Below are 15,940 nucleotides of genomic sequence, written 5' to 3'. Positions count from 1 at the left end.
AAACGTCACATATATGGCACACTATCTCCCTGTTTCAATCCTTAGAGGGGAGCAACACATCTAAATTTGGCAAAGCACTTCTGCTACTGAAGGGTCAAGCTATTTTGCAGTATTCTTCTGGTTTAAAATGTTCTTTAAACAGTCTGTAAGTTCGTGGCTTATTACCCGATATAGATTTATCAGAATGTAAATAAAGGCAACAGTAGTATACCGCTGTTCAAAACTCATAAATCCATGGACAAAAAACAAAATCGGGGTAACAAACTAAAACCGAGGAAACGCATTAAATATGAGAGGAGAACAACGACACAACACCGAAACGCAACAGCACACAGAAACGGGCCAAGCAACAGACAAAACACCACGAGAATAACAAATATAACATCAAAACCAATTATATGAATTTGGGATAGACAAGTACCGTGTCACGTCTTATCTCAAAAATAAGAGAAAACACAAACGACTCAACGTTAAAATGAAACAAACACACAGAAACGAACAATATTATAACAATGGCCATCTTCCTGACTTGGTACAGGACACTTTTAAAGGGGAATAAAAGTGGTGGGTTGAACCTGGTTTTATGGCATGCCAAACCTCGCACTTTAATGGCACAGTTAAATATAACATTGAAATGAAAACAAAATATTACAGGACTACAATACAAATAAAAAGGAGAACATATTAGACAAAGAAAAGCATCAGGTTTAAAATTCAATACGCCAAAAACGCGTCTAGTCCACACAAGACTCACCAGTGACGCCCAGATATAAAAGATCGAAAGTGAAAAAAATACAAAATAGTACAGCACTGAAGATCAAAAGTTGAAAAGGTTTTGCCAAATAACAGCATGTCAATTATGGACATGTTTTTCGTGTAATTTCGACATCAAAAATTATACAACATAGTTAGTGTCGATATTTTCATAAATGAGTTAAAATATTCCAGTTTTTAACACATTTATGCTTAATACTCATACTATCAGCCCATTATGTACTGTTATATTATATTGAAATATACATAATGATCATACTGATTACCATAGACGGCCGAACCAGGTAGCCCTGGGGGAAAGTTTGGTTGATTATGTAGGGAATCACTGAAGCATGACCGGAGCATCCTTTTTAGGTCAGTCAGAGGGCACTGCATTATCAACAGTTCTGGATCTGTCACTAACTCCTATGGAGGGGGCCTATATATCATGTAATAAAACTTATTATATAATAAGGTCGCAAAAATGGGCAATTTAGAAAATGATTTGGAAACAAAGACTTTTAAGAAGCAAGTCAAATAAATCTAATTAGTATATTCAAGTGCTAAAAAATATATTTAGAAACACAGTTTGACAACTACATTGTGTTTGACGAATTTTCTTGGCATTGCCTCCTGTTAAGAGAGTAAGTGCGAGTAGACAAAGAAGGTATGTTTCAAATGCTTTAGGAGATGTGGTATGATTGTCATTGAGATAATTATTCCCCAAAGTTTAATGTTCATAATTATAGGCAACCAGAATGCCTTCGACAATGAAAAGATCCTATACCGTTAGGTCGGCTATACGACGTAAAAATATAAATTAATTAAAATGAAAAAACTTAACGCCTTACATATGTATTTATAACAATGTTCTTGTTTGGCTTTATAAATATGTTGATATGAGTGTCACTGATGAGTCTTATGTAGAAGAAACGCGCGTCTGGCGTACTAAATTATAATCCTGGTACCTTTGATAACTATTATAACAAAACAGTTTACGATTTTTTTTTATGAAAAACATGAACCAACGACATTCACTGAACATCAGGCCCCTGTCTTTGGACAGGCACATACAGAATGTGGATTTACTCCGGGTTTCCCACTTTTAATTCTACCAATTATCTATTAATAAAGAAAACAGAAAAGACAAAATGTTTAATAAACATACATGTACAATTGTAGTCTGTTCCAACTTAGATACATAGTGTGTTATATTAAGGAATCTTTTTGTGTTAACCCCTCAATTTTCATTTGTATAGACAAATAATAAATATATTATTTATATTCGTTATAAAGATATTTAAATGCTAGTCATGATTCTTTGCAAACCAAAAGCATAGGAAACAGAGTCAAAATTCCATTGTTTTAATGTAAAACAGCGAATCTCCATTCACTATTCGTACCTGTTTATCAAACATTGTTATACTAATGTTAAAAATGACGTCACTTCCGGATTCATCAGAATATAGTTCATTCAAAAATGTAATTATTTATTGTAATTCTACAATTTATATGGCTGCTCTTAACGAGTGCCGTGGGATGTCATTAACAATATCATCACTATTAATTTATATTTTCGAAATTAACAGTGACAATGATTCCTTTGTATGTTTTGAATAACGATTTGAACTCCATATTGATATGGACTATTAATGAAAATCTCTTTCTTTCTGAAAAATAAAATTTTAACCGGATAGTGGGTTAAACAACCGATAATCAAAAACACATTTTTGATTCATGGCACACATATTTTTTGGCTTTTAAACAGGCTTGCCAATTTTTGAATTCCACACAAAGAGTGTGCATGCATATTATTCATTTTTCGAAACAATTCCATATGGTGTAGTGCGTATGTGAAGTAACTTGATCTGTCTTGAAAAAGGCTCAGTAGAGTTCCAAAGTATGGTAAAGAATCACATGAAAGTAAAAAAAAATGTTAGTGCTGAATTTAAATATCTAGCATTTCTGAATTTGCCATTGTTGCATGTAGGAACGCTTAAAGCCAAAGATCAAAGTCAGTTCAAGATATTTTTAATTTAAATCGGATATACGATGTTTACACGTATTTAAGTATATATTAATGTAAAATAAAATAACATCAATTATAAGGATATAGAAATGGGAAGATGTGGTATGCACGTGTGTCAATGAGACAACTCTCTGTCCAAGTCGTAATGTGTAAAAGAAACCCAATATAGGTCAAAGAACGGCCTTCAGCACGAAACATCGGCTCAGACATTTTTTTTTACACAGGACTAAATATTTTTGAAATGATTTTTACCTTGAACGAGGAAATGAACGAAAACCTGAATTTTTGAAATATAATATACAGTTAGTACTTTTATTATAGGACACTTTGCCTCCATCTGAAAGAGGAACTAAATTTTCATTCATTCAGATTGTGTACATATATCAAGAAAAATAAACAAACGCAAACTCATATATTGCACGACGCAGAAAAGGCTAACGACATCCGAAAATCTTCCAAAACCATACGGTTCTTTATTTCCTCATCTAAAACACGGTACATAAAGAATTTATATCCTTGAAGCAATTTGATTTTTTGCACGAGACGGAAAGATTCAAGTACTTTTTTTAAACAAATACTAGAATTTGATACATGTATTTGAATTCCTGGGGTGGGCGGTGAACGAAGAGGATCTTTTTCAAACACATGATCATTCTGTAACACATAATGCATAATATGATTTTAATTGGCTGAGGAAGATGTGTTATGAGTGTAAAGAAGACAACTCTCCATCCAAGTCACAATTTATAAAAGTTGACCATTAACGGTCAAGGTACGGTCTTCTACACGGAGCCTTGGCTCACATCAAACAGCAATCTATAAACGGCCCCCACAAATACTAAGTTAAAACCATTTAACGTGGAAACAAATAGTTCAATCTACAGTGCGCCAAAATTAAGTTAAGCACCACCTATTTTTGTTGCATAGATTTTTTTTTCAAATTTAAAAAATCAATTGTTCGTCTAAAAATAGGAAAACAATCATATAGCAATTTTGCTGCTTTATATCATAACAAACCACGTATATAATTCTGGTCACTTATTAAGATTCTATGCATGAAGGTTTTTCGATCATAGAAATAGTGTAAATAACACAATTCAAATGTGTGACAACCTCTCTTCCGGTACAGTTTTATAACAAGACGTATATTTCTCTGTACAAGCCTTCAAAACTTTAGTTGAGGAAATCTGTTGCATTAAACAACAAATACCCTTTTGAAATCGACAAATTATTGCGAAGGTAGATTTCTGCAATTGAGATTTCCACCAATGGCATCTCAGACATGTTTGATAAGGTTTGTGTGTTGAGACATGTTAGGCAAAAATTAGTGTAAATAGCTCGTTGCTTTTTGGACTCGGTTAAAATCCTTGCCCTGTGTGGTCTCACGTTGTCGTCCATGTATAAGGGTCTTGGCAATGTTGACGCAAGTGGGAGATTTTTACAATGTTTTAAGGCACCAAATCTCTGTATGTGTGTCGTTTATTAGACCCAGCAGAATATGCATACCCAGCATAAAACGTTATAAGAGGCAACCACGTACGTGAACACTACAAGCACTGAATAAAGTCCTTGTGCAAACATTGTTTTGGTCATAGGCCGTTTAGTTTCTCCGCGAAATTCGTATAATTGCGTCTACTAACAGTTAAAAAAACTCGCTCCCATCTGACCAATGAGTGTTTTGTCAGCTTCTTATGTTCAACCATATATAGTATTTATCCCATTGAAACCCGACGGTAGGGTGCCTGCCTGTCTGTAAGTACAGGTCTCTATATATCACGACTTGCTCTTCGGTTGCCTCTATGAAGTCGTCGGACCAATGTACGAACAGTAACATGACCACCTGGAGAAACACTTACAGTGTATTTATAATCGCACAAATGACCTTTGATAAGAGGTTGCTTGACTGCTTTATCGGAGTTCAATCTTTTTGGTCGTAATGATTTTTCTTATTGTATGTTAAAGGTACTTCATATCACCAAACATACATATTTTTTCTCAATAGTTTAAAAAATATTGCCGTTTATATTTCGGTGGTGTTTAACTTTTGGCGGACTGTGCATATAAAAGAAACGAGAAAAACTTATGAACCACATCAAAAAACAACAACTACTGAACATCAGATTCCTGACTTTATTAGGACAGTAGCAGACAATTACAACGAGATTAATTGAAATTTATCCAATTCATATATAAGAACCTACTGAAATATTTTCAATATCGAATAAAGTTCGTTATCTAAAGACGAACATGACTGCTCTGGCTGTAATTATTATAAATAATGAAATCTTTAAGAAACCAATGAAATACTACATTTTCATGGTGTTAACATCATTTGCAAGACGAAAAGCCTACAATTTTAAGCCTCTCGCTGCAATTTTATGGATAATATAATCATATTTTAGAGAACATCTAATATCTTAATTAATAATTGCATTACCAAAACTCTTTGAGCTGCATTTAACATTCCTTTATATATGTAACAGAATAATTTTACAAGTTTTACCGCCTTTTGATTGAAGAGTCAAAATCAACAGTTAATGTTCCATCTTATAATTACCTAACGGTTTTTGTTTTGATTTTAATTGTAAGCAGATGATTTGAAGAATGCATCTTGTTTTCAGTGGAAGTTGAAAGCTTGCTTATTGATTCTACAGCAATTAAATAAACCATTTATCATAAATAATATTATGCTTTTTAAAAGTACATGTAGCACCTGTGTAAATAAAAATGAGTCAATACATTACTTTCTTTAAGTTCAGAAATGTGTATATGTATGGTTTATTGCGTAATAACTAAATTCAAGACATTGTCATTAAACTTTTAGTTTCAAACTCTCTGAAAGAAATTGTTTTTCTTCCATCTGAAAGTTAAATCAATGATAAAGAGAATTCCAAGTTCATTTGAGTGAGTGGGTTTTACGAATACGTAGTCACGTCAAAACAGAATGGGAACAGTTGGGGATCTTTTGCCTTTTGTATGGATATTGACGTACGAAAAAGAATCATTGTGACAACCCTTTGGTACCCGTCAGTTATAAAAACATATTTACCCCCTTAAACAGCATACTCTCTTGTTGAGGTTCGCAATTCATCCCGAACGACCAAAGTTGTACAGCCTTATTCTTAGATTATTTAAAGATTTTTTTGTACATAATTTTCATGGGATACTCGACTCTAATAATAAGGCAAACGCCACATACATGTAATCTATTAACCTCATCAAACATTCTCAAATTCAACACACTGTTTAATTCAAAACAACCAAAGACACTAGAAACCTCTGCAATTTTATACGATGTATTAATAGTAAGCTCACTCCTTCTCAACAACCATAATCTATTTATCATACTTATATTCACAAAAAGTTATTTTTTATACAATTTTAGCTTTCACATTTGACTGTGTAAGAAGTATATATATATTCTTATATATGTTATCTCATCCGAAATTTTATGCATTTTTATTTTTGTTAGTATGTATATTTGTTTTAACTTCTCTGTAACCTTTGTACATGGTTTTATGAGAATAAACTATCTATCTATTTATCAATTGTCCATAAATAATTGCCGGTCACTTTATCAAACAATTAACTTGGTAAAAATTAAGTTTATTTTAAAAATTTACCATTGATAAAGAAATTTGAAAACAATTGTTGAACCGCTCATCTATCATCAGAATATTGACAAAATGAAATATTGGGCGTTGAAAACTATACAAGAAGCATACAAGGGGGCACACAAAGTATCGCTGACGATTAGAATAACGGACAGAGTAATACAATATACACATGCCCTCAACCCCAATACAGTTTGGATCGAGTATTAAAGATGCAACAAATTGAAAGATATATATATATTCTATACAGTTTAATTACATACAAGGTCATTGCTCTAGATACACTTACAAGTTGGCAGGGAAGCACGTTGTCTATTTGTATAATTTGAAATGTCATTAAGAAAGAAAATAATTGATTCTATACGAATTAACCTTGGGATCAGACATAGCCGTTTGAAGTTTTGTTTTTCTTTGTTAGTATTATTGTTTGTGTAAAATCTACAAATTTGTTTGGAAACAGTTGTCTAAATGTTTTCGCTCAAGGTAAATTGTTCTGCAACAACTGCCTCCTGTTTTCTATCAAAACTAACAAGAATGTAGATTAAGTTTCAAATACTTTGAAATATCAAGCAGCGTTGATAGATCAATCTGTTTTTTATCAGATAAAAAACGTATCAAAAGTCTAAATTTTACAGTGGCATTCGAAAAATTAAAAGTAACAAGTAGTAGAAAATCTTTTTTATTTTTTCTGACCTATTTATTTGACGTTAAGCAGATAAAAATTGTAATAATTTTTCAAATATCAAATTTATACTGAAATGATATGAAAATGAAATATTTGTATAGAGACTGGCATATCTTGGTATTGCTTTCCAAATCCTGTGCCGAAATACTGATAATGATGATACCCTTGCACATGTATTAAGACTGGCACATGTTGGCCTAGCTTTCATAATAAACTAACAATTTGAAAATACTTGTATAAAGACTGGTACATATTGGCCTTGCTTTCTAAAATATTTGCCGAAGTACATTGTACTTCAATGACTGAAGATTTTTGTATGTAACTGATTGATTGATTTAACATTATTTAAAGTCGTACATGTATATGTTTGACCTCTTGATGTGTATGATACATGTGACTGATGCTTTTCCGTTATTTCTTTCTTGCTTATGTATATGTGCCCCAGTTTAATACCCCGTACTTACATAAGTTCGACAATCCACAAACGCACAAATAAACTAAGATTTATGAAGTATCACAGTAATACGCATTACTGATGATTCTGCTATTTAGGTTTCATTTTGTCAATCGAAACCATACAACTTATAGACGTTCAGAACAAACAGTTCATTTATCAGGGTTAGTAGGTTATAACGTTTAGCTCGTTCGTTCATGTGAATGACCACCGTGTATCATCGTACAGCGAATATAGGTACTAACCAAGCGGGCATGAGCGATTTATGATTGGTAACTATTACTTTTGCCCTGTATTAGGTTTCTGTCAGATAAAACATGTAAATGTCTCAACAACTGTATCGAAATTGAAAGATGGTGTTGACATTCACAACTATTTGCACAACTGTATCGAAATTGAAAGATGGTGTTGACATTCACAACTATTTGCGCATGTAAAATTTAATTGTTCTTATTAGAATATCAAAGTTGTTTTATGAATAGCAAAAAATCGATGCGAAAACTATTTGGGAGCAGGAATTTCAAATGTTGAGAAATGTACATTGAATGTTGATAAAGCAAAACAAAGATTTTCGTTACCGTGTGATGTCAAAATCGATCATGGCCGCTTGGTTAGTACATATATATCTTGTACTGATGATACACGGTGATGACCTTATATCGTAAAAATCACTACAACTTAATATGCTATTTATTTCAATGAGGATATGGAAGGGGTTAGGGTTTCCATTTCTGTATTCTTTCATCTTTTACAGTCGACAATGTTTTGTGTCATTTTCTCCTCTTTTTTGATTTAATCCCTGGCTATTAATCTTTATCTTTTGCCGTAGGTCTCTGTTATCTAATTGTTCAATGTAGTTCTTTGTTCATTAATTTTGTTAATTTGTTCATTTGTTCATTTGCTCTTTTTATTAATTTTGCGTTTGCTCCTATCCTATAGATATCAACCACCACACGACCATTGTCTGTCAATGATGTAAAATATCGAAGGAAATACATCTAAATATCAAACTATTACAGTGTCATTAGTTTTATGTTGCGTTCCTGTGGTTTCTCCGGAGGATTTATATCTTGTATATTTATCTTATAAGTATTCTATGCAAAACATAATTCAATATTTAGTTTGTGAGTTAAATGGTACAAAGATATAAAGAAAAATAGTCAATTGATACAATGTATAACAGGGATATAGTTGATAAAAAAAAAAACACCATAGCATTAAGATGGGTACGATGACATTTCCAAAGTGTTTTTTTATGTGATATCGATTATGACTTATTCAGTAAGCGATAGGACAATTGAATATGATCAAATGTACATTAAATGTCTGCTAGTAGCTATATAAAATATAGTTGCAATAATCATCAATTTACAAAACTGAAAGTCAAAGCACTCGCAAATTAAACCGAAAGAGTTTAGGGCACCTAATTACAATCAATTGCAGATATACTTGAACAACTACATTCTTTACTATCATATTAACATTAAAACTAGTGTTTCGGAAAAGAAAAATTGAAAAAAGAAAACTATCGATTCTGCAAAAGAAAATAAACATAGGATTTTTTGGATCATTCCTATTGCAAAAAAAAAGAAATTTATAATTAAGAATATAACTATTTTTTTTGTCCTGCATTAAAACCATGATTATGAAGATTGTTCGTTTGTCTATACGGGATGTATAAATACTTAATCACGTCTTGTCGGTAGATGGAAAAAAGTTGAAATACAAACATACTGAACTGAAAATTAAAAACGAAAAGTCCCTAACTAAATGACCAAATCAAAAGTTCAAACACAGCAAACGAATGGATATCAAGAATTATTTCTTCTCTCTCTAAAACATATATGATATCGTTTCTCTATTTAGAACAGTTGTCTCCTCTTTGAAACATATACATGTCTTTCTTAATAACATGTATACATTATTCTCTCTTTTGAAAAAGGATTATACACATAAATATACTTATTTATCTCTTTAGAACATAATTTACACATGTCTCTCCTCAGATCATGAAAAATTTGTTTCTCTTTTTAGAACTTAAAAAGAGTATAATAATATGAGGTAGATGGACTTTAATTGTACATAAGCATATTAAAACAATATACAACATACAGTATAGTCGTAAATAAAGGCAACAGTACTATACCGCTGTTCAAAACTCATAAATCCATGGACAAAAAACAAAATCGGGGTAACAAACTAAAACCGTCTTATCGCAATGTGAATTTACACCAAAAAAAGAGAGAAAACAAACGACTAAAACATAAGAAAATAACCAATAAATTGTTGTCGTTCTTCATGACAGCTGCTGTAGGATTCTCGAAGATAAACAACTACTAGAAAACTCACGCTTTACAAAGCGATAATATATCTTATTATCTACTAAGGACATTGTGTTAATTCTAACAAAACAAGTTTCACTTTTTGCGAAAAAGGGACTTGAATTTCAAATCTATCATAGAATATTAAAAAGTCTTAGATTGGTTTTGAAGCGGATCTTCTTTATCTACCTTAATGCTAGCTAAAACAAATAGTTTTTTGCATGTAGGAGTATGCGTTAATTGTTCCAAATAAAGCACATCTTGCGGATGTCATGATAAATTTGTTCATTTTTCAAATCTTAAAGTTTGAAAAAATATTTTGCTGCATCCTGTGATACCAACTGTCAAGAAAGGTTCACGCAAAACATTCCCGTTATTCTCAAATCTGTATTGCATTATTCACTGTTCATAACACTTCTTTGTCCATTTTCTCTATCAATTAATTTTCGATTACTACTATTCTATTAATCAAGACAAGACCCTTCTCTGTCAATGCTGTAAAATATCGAAGGAATTTCATTTAAATATCAGTTCTAACTATTACAGAATCATTAGTGTAAAGCTGACAATGCAGTATGGGCTTTGCTCATTGTTAAAGGCCATACGGTGACTTATAGTTATCAATTTCTATGTAATTTGGTCTCTTGTGTAGGATTGTCTCATTGGCAATCACATCACATCTATAATACTAAACTAACGAGGTCAAATATGTCAGCCGTCATGGGGTATACACGACAAATCAAAGAATTCAAATTGATGTATAGCTAATATAGAATGAATGCTGTTGATTAAAAATTACACCACTCCAGACCCTTTTGTTGTTCACATAATTAGTATTGCCAATACTTAACAAGTTCCGGGTCGAATCCGATACCGATATCAATAGTATTTTCACCTATTACCTTTTACCTTATCTTTACGTTCCGCATCTGACGTGCGCACCCCCATACGGTATATTTAGGATTTTGCTATATACTCGACTGAGATACACTACTAAATTCAATCAATGTCACATTGTTCCCTATTGTAGTATTTTAATCAGTATGACTTTCTAAGATGACAATACGAACAGTAAAAATCTGGACTTAACTTAAGGCGTATAGGTACAGTTTTCAATTTGTCAGCCGGCAGGACGTAAAACAGCGAATCAAATAATTCAACTTTATTTATAACTAATATAGGACAATGCTACGGGGCGCCGAATGGGACCCTTGTGGTTTTGTACAAAATTCAATTCTGTCATAACAAAATCATTTTTGTCTTACAAAACTATGTGATACAGATTTGTTTTATGAGAACTTCAATTTTATGATGACAAAATTCATTTTTGTAGACAAAGTTCGATTTTGTCATGACAAAATTAATTTTTGTAGACAAAATTCAGTTTTGTCATGACAAAAGTCAATTTTGTCAAATAGGTATGCAAATATAAACTTATTTGCATACAAAAATTGAATTTTGTTACCTTATATGGAAATTAAAACACAAAAGTCAATTGTGTGAGACAAAATTGACTTTTGCGAGACAAAATTGACTTTTGTGAGACAAAATTGACTTTTGTGAGACAACATTGACTTTTGTGAAACAAAATTCAATTTTGTGAGACAAAATTCAATTTTGTCAATTTTGAGCGACAAAACTCATTTTTGTGACATCAAAATTTACTTTTGTGAGACAAAAATGACAAAATTGATATTGAGACAAAATTCAATTTTGACAATTTTGTCTCACAAAAGTTAATTTTGTGACGACAAAATTGACAAAATTGAATTTTGTCTCAATTTTGTGAGACAAAATTGAATATTGTCTCACAAAAGTCACTTTTGTCAATTTTGTCTCACAAAAGTCACTTTTGTCAATTTTGTCTCACAAAAGTCACTTTTGTCAATTTTGTCTCACAAAAGGCAATTTTGTGTAACAAAAGTCGATTTTGTATGCACATTAGTTCACAGAATCCAAACTTAACTAATTTGCATACAAAATTGACTTTTGTCGCCCAAATTTCAAATAAGGTAACAAAAGTCAAGTCTGTGTAACAAAAATGAATTTTGTCATGACAAAAGTGACTTATGTCCACGGAAAGATAAATTTGTATGACAAAATTTTAAATTTGTAGTATGTTACAAATTTTGTATAACTGAACTCATTTTTGTTGAACAAAAGTCTCTTTCGTCCGTACAAAATTGAATTTCGAGGACAAAATCACAAGAGTCTCATTCGGCGCCCCGTAAATGCTGTTCATTAAAAAATACTCCATTCCAGGTCCTTTTGTTTTCCAAAAAAATAAAAATACTTACCAATAATTGTTAAGTTCCAGGTCGACGGGTTCAAACAAAAAGATTTTGAAAGGAGAGAAAACTGTCCATCTTATAATCAGCATGACTTTATCAGATGACAATACCAAAACTATAATAAGGGTTACGCATAGTTATATACCTTAATTCAGTCACGGACCCGCGATATCACGGGTGTGTTCTAGTCTTCTTTATTATGTTAAAGATATTGGTAGCTAATTTAATTGTTGTGTTTTTTTCAACAAAAGAATTAAAAGCTGTACTTGAAAGAAGGTCGATGTCAGTTCAACACTTCACCAAAATACAGAAAAAATAGCCATTTATGAATTCCTTACTAAACAAAACCTCCATGCAGCATCTGTCTGAGTCGTCTTCTATATAAGATTGCCTTTTGTTCAAGATAGTTATAAATGATCATTAATATTTGATGCCGTACATGTATATGCATATAATGCCCTCTTTGGTTATAGAATAACTGATGATTATGTGTTATTCGTTGCTCGTTTATGCCCAAGTTTATTACCTTGTACTTACATACGTTCAAGAAACCAAGCGCAAGTAGTACAACTAAACTAAGATTTATAAAGCAGCACATAATACTGCCTTAGTGAATCCGCTATTAAGGTTTCATTTTGTCATTCGAAACCGTACAACTTTATAGACAGTCAGACGCTCAGAACAAACCGTTCACTTCTCAGGGTTAGTAGGTTATAACGTGTACTTCTTTCATGTGTATGACCTAATATTGTTAAAATCACTACAATGTAATATCCTATTGGTTTCAATGAGGATATGGCAGGGGTTAGGGTTTCCATTTTTGTATTCTGTGATCTTTTACAGTCGACAATGTTTTGTGTCATTAAATTTCTTTTCTTTATTTTCATTTTATTCCAAAGATCCATGATATCTTTCATTATCTGTGTTATACAATGTTCAATGTACTTCTTTGTTCATTTGCTCTTTGACTAATTTTTGTTTGCTCCTATCCTATAGATATCCCCCCCCCCCCCCCCACAAACACACACACAACTCTCATCTGTCAATTTTTTGAAGTATCAAAGGAATTATATCTAAATATCAAACTATTACAGTGTCGTTAGTTTTATGTTGGGTTCCTGTGGATTCATTGGAGAATTTTTATCTTGTATATTTATTTTATAAGTATTATGTAAAGTACATTATTTAATGTTTATTTTGCCAGTTAAAAGGTACAATGTAACAAAGGAAACTGGTCAATTGATATAGCAGGGTTATAACTGATTAAATTATTGATTAAAACATAGCATTTGGATGAGTAAGATGACATTTTCAAAGTGTCTTGATAATCATGACAATGAAGCACCAATCACTGGTATTAGTAGTTCATATTACTCTCATTAAACAACATGTTACCTACGATCAACTTTTGAAAGAATTTTACCTCTTTACTAAATGTCTAGAAAAATAATTTAAATGGCAGAATCTACTTTTCAAAGCATTTATATATATTTCGATCAAACAATTCAACATAGTGTTAGAATTTAAGATCTGTATTCAGTGATATTTCTCATAAATTTTGAAAATATTTACAGATTTCAGAATGTCAAAAGTTTACTAATTTAAGCATTTAAGACTAGATCAATTAATCAAAACCTCGACAAATATTTCTTAGAATCTCAAATTGCGAAGTGAAATCAGAAGTATACATCAATTCTGAATTTTCGATTACGTAACGAGGATGACCCTTCTCTTAAAATCTTCTCATGGAAATTCGCACTACTACAAGCAATCAGTATAAATATATAAAATAATATATAAAGCATTACATAACATTAAATAATTCGTACGTTCGAAACCATGCATTCAGATGGATCTATGTTGATGGTTTGTTAAGTATATTTGCATATGTGACATTTATATGGTGCAGGAAATGCACACAAGCTTATAGGATATAAATAGACATCTGTCAGTTTCATAATGAAATCTGAAAGACAAGGAAACATCTGATGTCAATTGCAAAATACCAATTGATTTCGCACACTTCAAAATATTCTATAATAACGTTCAACACAAAAACAAATGTGAAATAAATTAAAGATGAAATAATCATAGAACTGTACTTTTAAAGATGTGAATATATTGACCAATGTTGAAAGAAATCGTTCAGATAATTTTGCAATTACCTTAATTTGATAATGTTCTAAAATAGTTATAAAATTGGTAATATATGATTTTGAAAATGAATATTTAATGGTTTCAGTTTCGTAATTAAGTTGCTGTTAATAGAAAATTTCAGAATAATTTAGAAGTTTGTAGTAGTGATAAATACACAATAACTTACAGTCTTAAAACCATTCCAAACAAATTGCCAATTTAAGAAGAAAAAAAGATCAACTTGTATATTGACAGCAGTTTATATGTGCATATATATTCTGCATAGATGTGCAGTCTTTCAGTTACAAATCTTCCTTCTTATAAAAGAAAAAAGTATATTTTTTTACTTAATTTTTGTGTTTTTTTCTAGCTTTTGTCAAATTTTTGTTTACAAAAGAATCGTAAAATTGCATTCAAAAAGGTTTTGTACGTATAACTTATGGTCATTCGGTAAAACAAACACATAACTACATAGTTATTCTTATGTGGCGCAATTTGTTTGAGAGCAAATCAATTAGCAAATCGGGTAAAGTAATCAAATTATGGTTTGTAAGTCTAAAGAAATTATATGCTTCATTTGAATCATTCTCAGTTGTAATTTTTCTTTGTCTGGTTCTACAAAGGTTACATAGCTGTGTTGAAAAATGTAAGGTAGGGCAAAGATATGATTTGGCCAATTGATAATTATGTTAGTACTGTAAGGTTATACAGGGCATTGTCTTACATAAACATTAAAAAGGTTACTATTGTAGTTAAAAGTCTATATCATTTGATAGTTTCAAAATCAGTTACTGTAACGCAGCTAAACATTAAAAAGATAACCACCGTAGTTAAAAGTCGATATCATGTTTTTGTTTCAAAAACGTTTTCTGTAACGCGAAGTGTAAACTACGTTCTTCTGATAAATTAAAACTATGCAGTGCTCTAGAACGTCTAATGAATATAACACCAAACAAAGTGTTGACAACAGGTGGGTTTTTTTTCGCCATCAAACCCCATGGAATAGAAATATTTTTTTTTAATAAATGTAATTGCAAAGACAATTGGGCAATAAGTATCAAGAGAAACATTGTAGCATTATCTTTTTCAATGGTATTATAACAAAAGACATCTGTTAATATTTGAACCAATATTATAACAGTGATTTTTAAACATATATGATGCATGTACATACATTCTTCTGTGGACACGGTTGTAGTCTACAAGATGTTTCCGTTCTTTATAAAATATTTACTATTGTCTTCCAGAGGCAAACACAATCTATCATGAAGAACAACTTAACCATTATTCATCATGTACATTTATGGGACATTTGTTCAAATGGAATTTCAATGCCTCTCACAAATAGGATGTTTGTAGTATTAGCATTTAGTGTCATTAGTCGGATAATGCTAATCATTGAGAAATTTATACACTAGAGGATGTTAATTTTGGTAAACGTCTCCTTTTGAAATCACTTTGTCATGTTACATGTAGTCTTATTAATTTCTTTTTTGCATATTCAATGTGTACCGTAACACTAGACAAAGACCTTTATTTCGAAATATTTGTCCATTGCAACTTTCTTTTTTTATATTATAGTTGGGAACGAGATCAATAATTTTCCAGAGAATGTCTATGTTATCAACAGGATGGTGGCCATGGATAGTATAGCAAT

The sequence above is a fragment of the Mytilus trossulus genome, chromosome 6, assembly GCF_036588685.1.
Source record: "Mytilus trossulus isolate FHL-02 chromosome 6, PNRI_Mtr1.1.1.hap1, whole genome shotgun sequence".
Lineage (NCBI taxonomy): Eukaryota > Metazoa > Mollusca > Bivalvia > Mytilida > Mytilidae > Mytilus > Mytilus trossulus.
The sequence above is the reverse complement of the archived record's forward strand: the minus strand, read 5'-3'. Positions refer to the sequence as shown.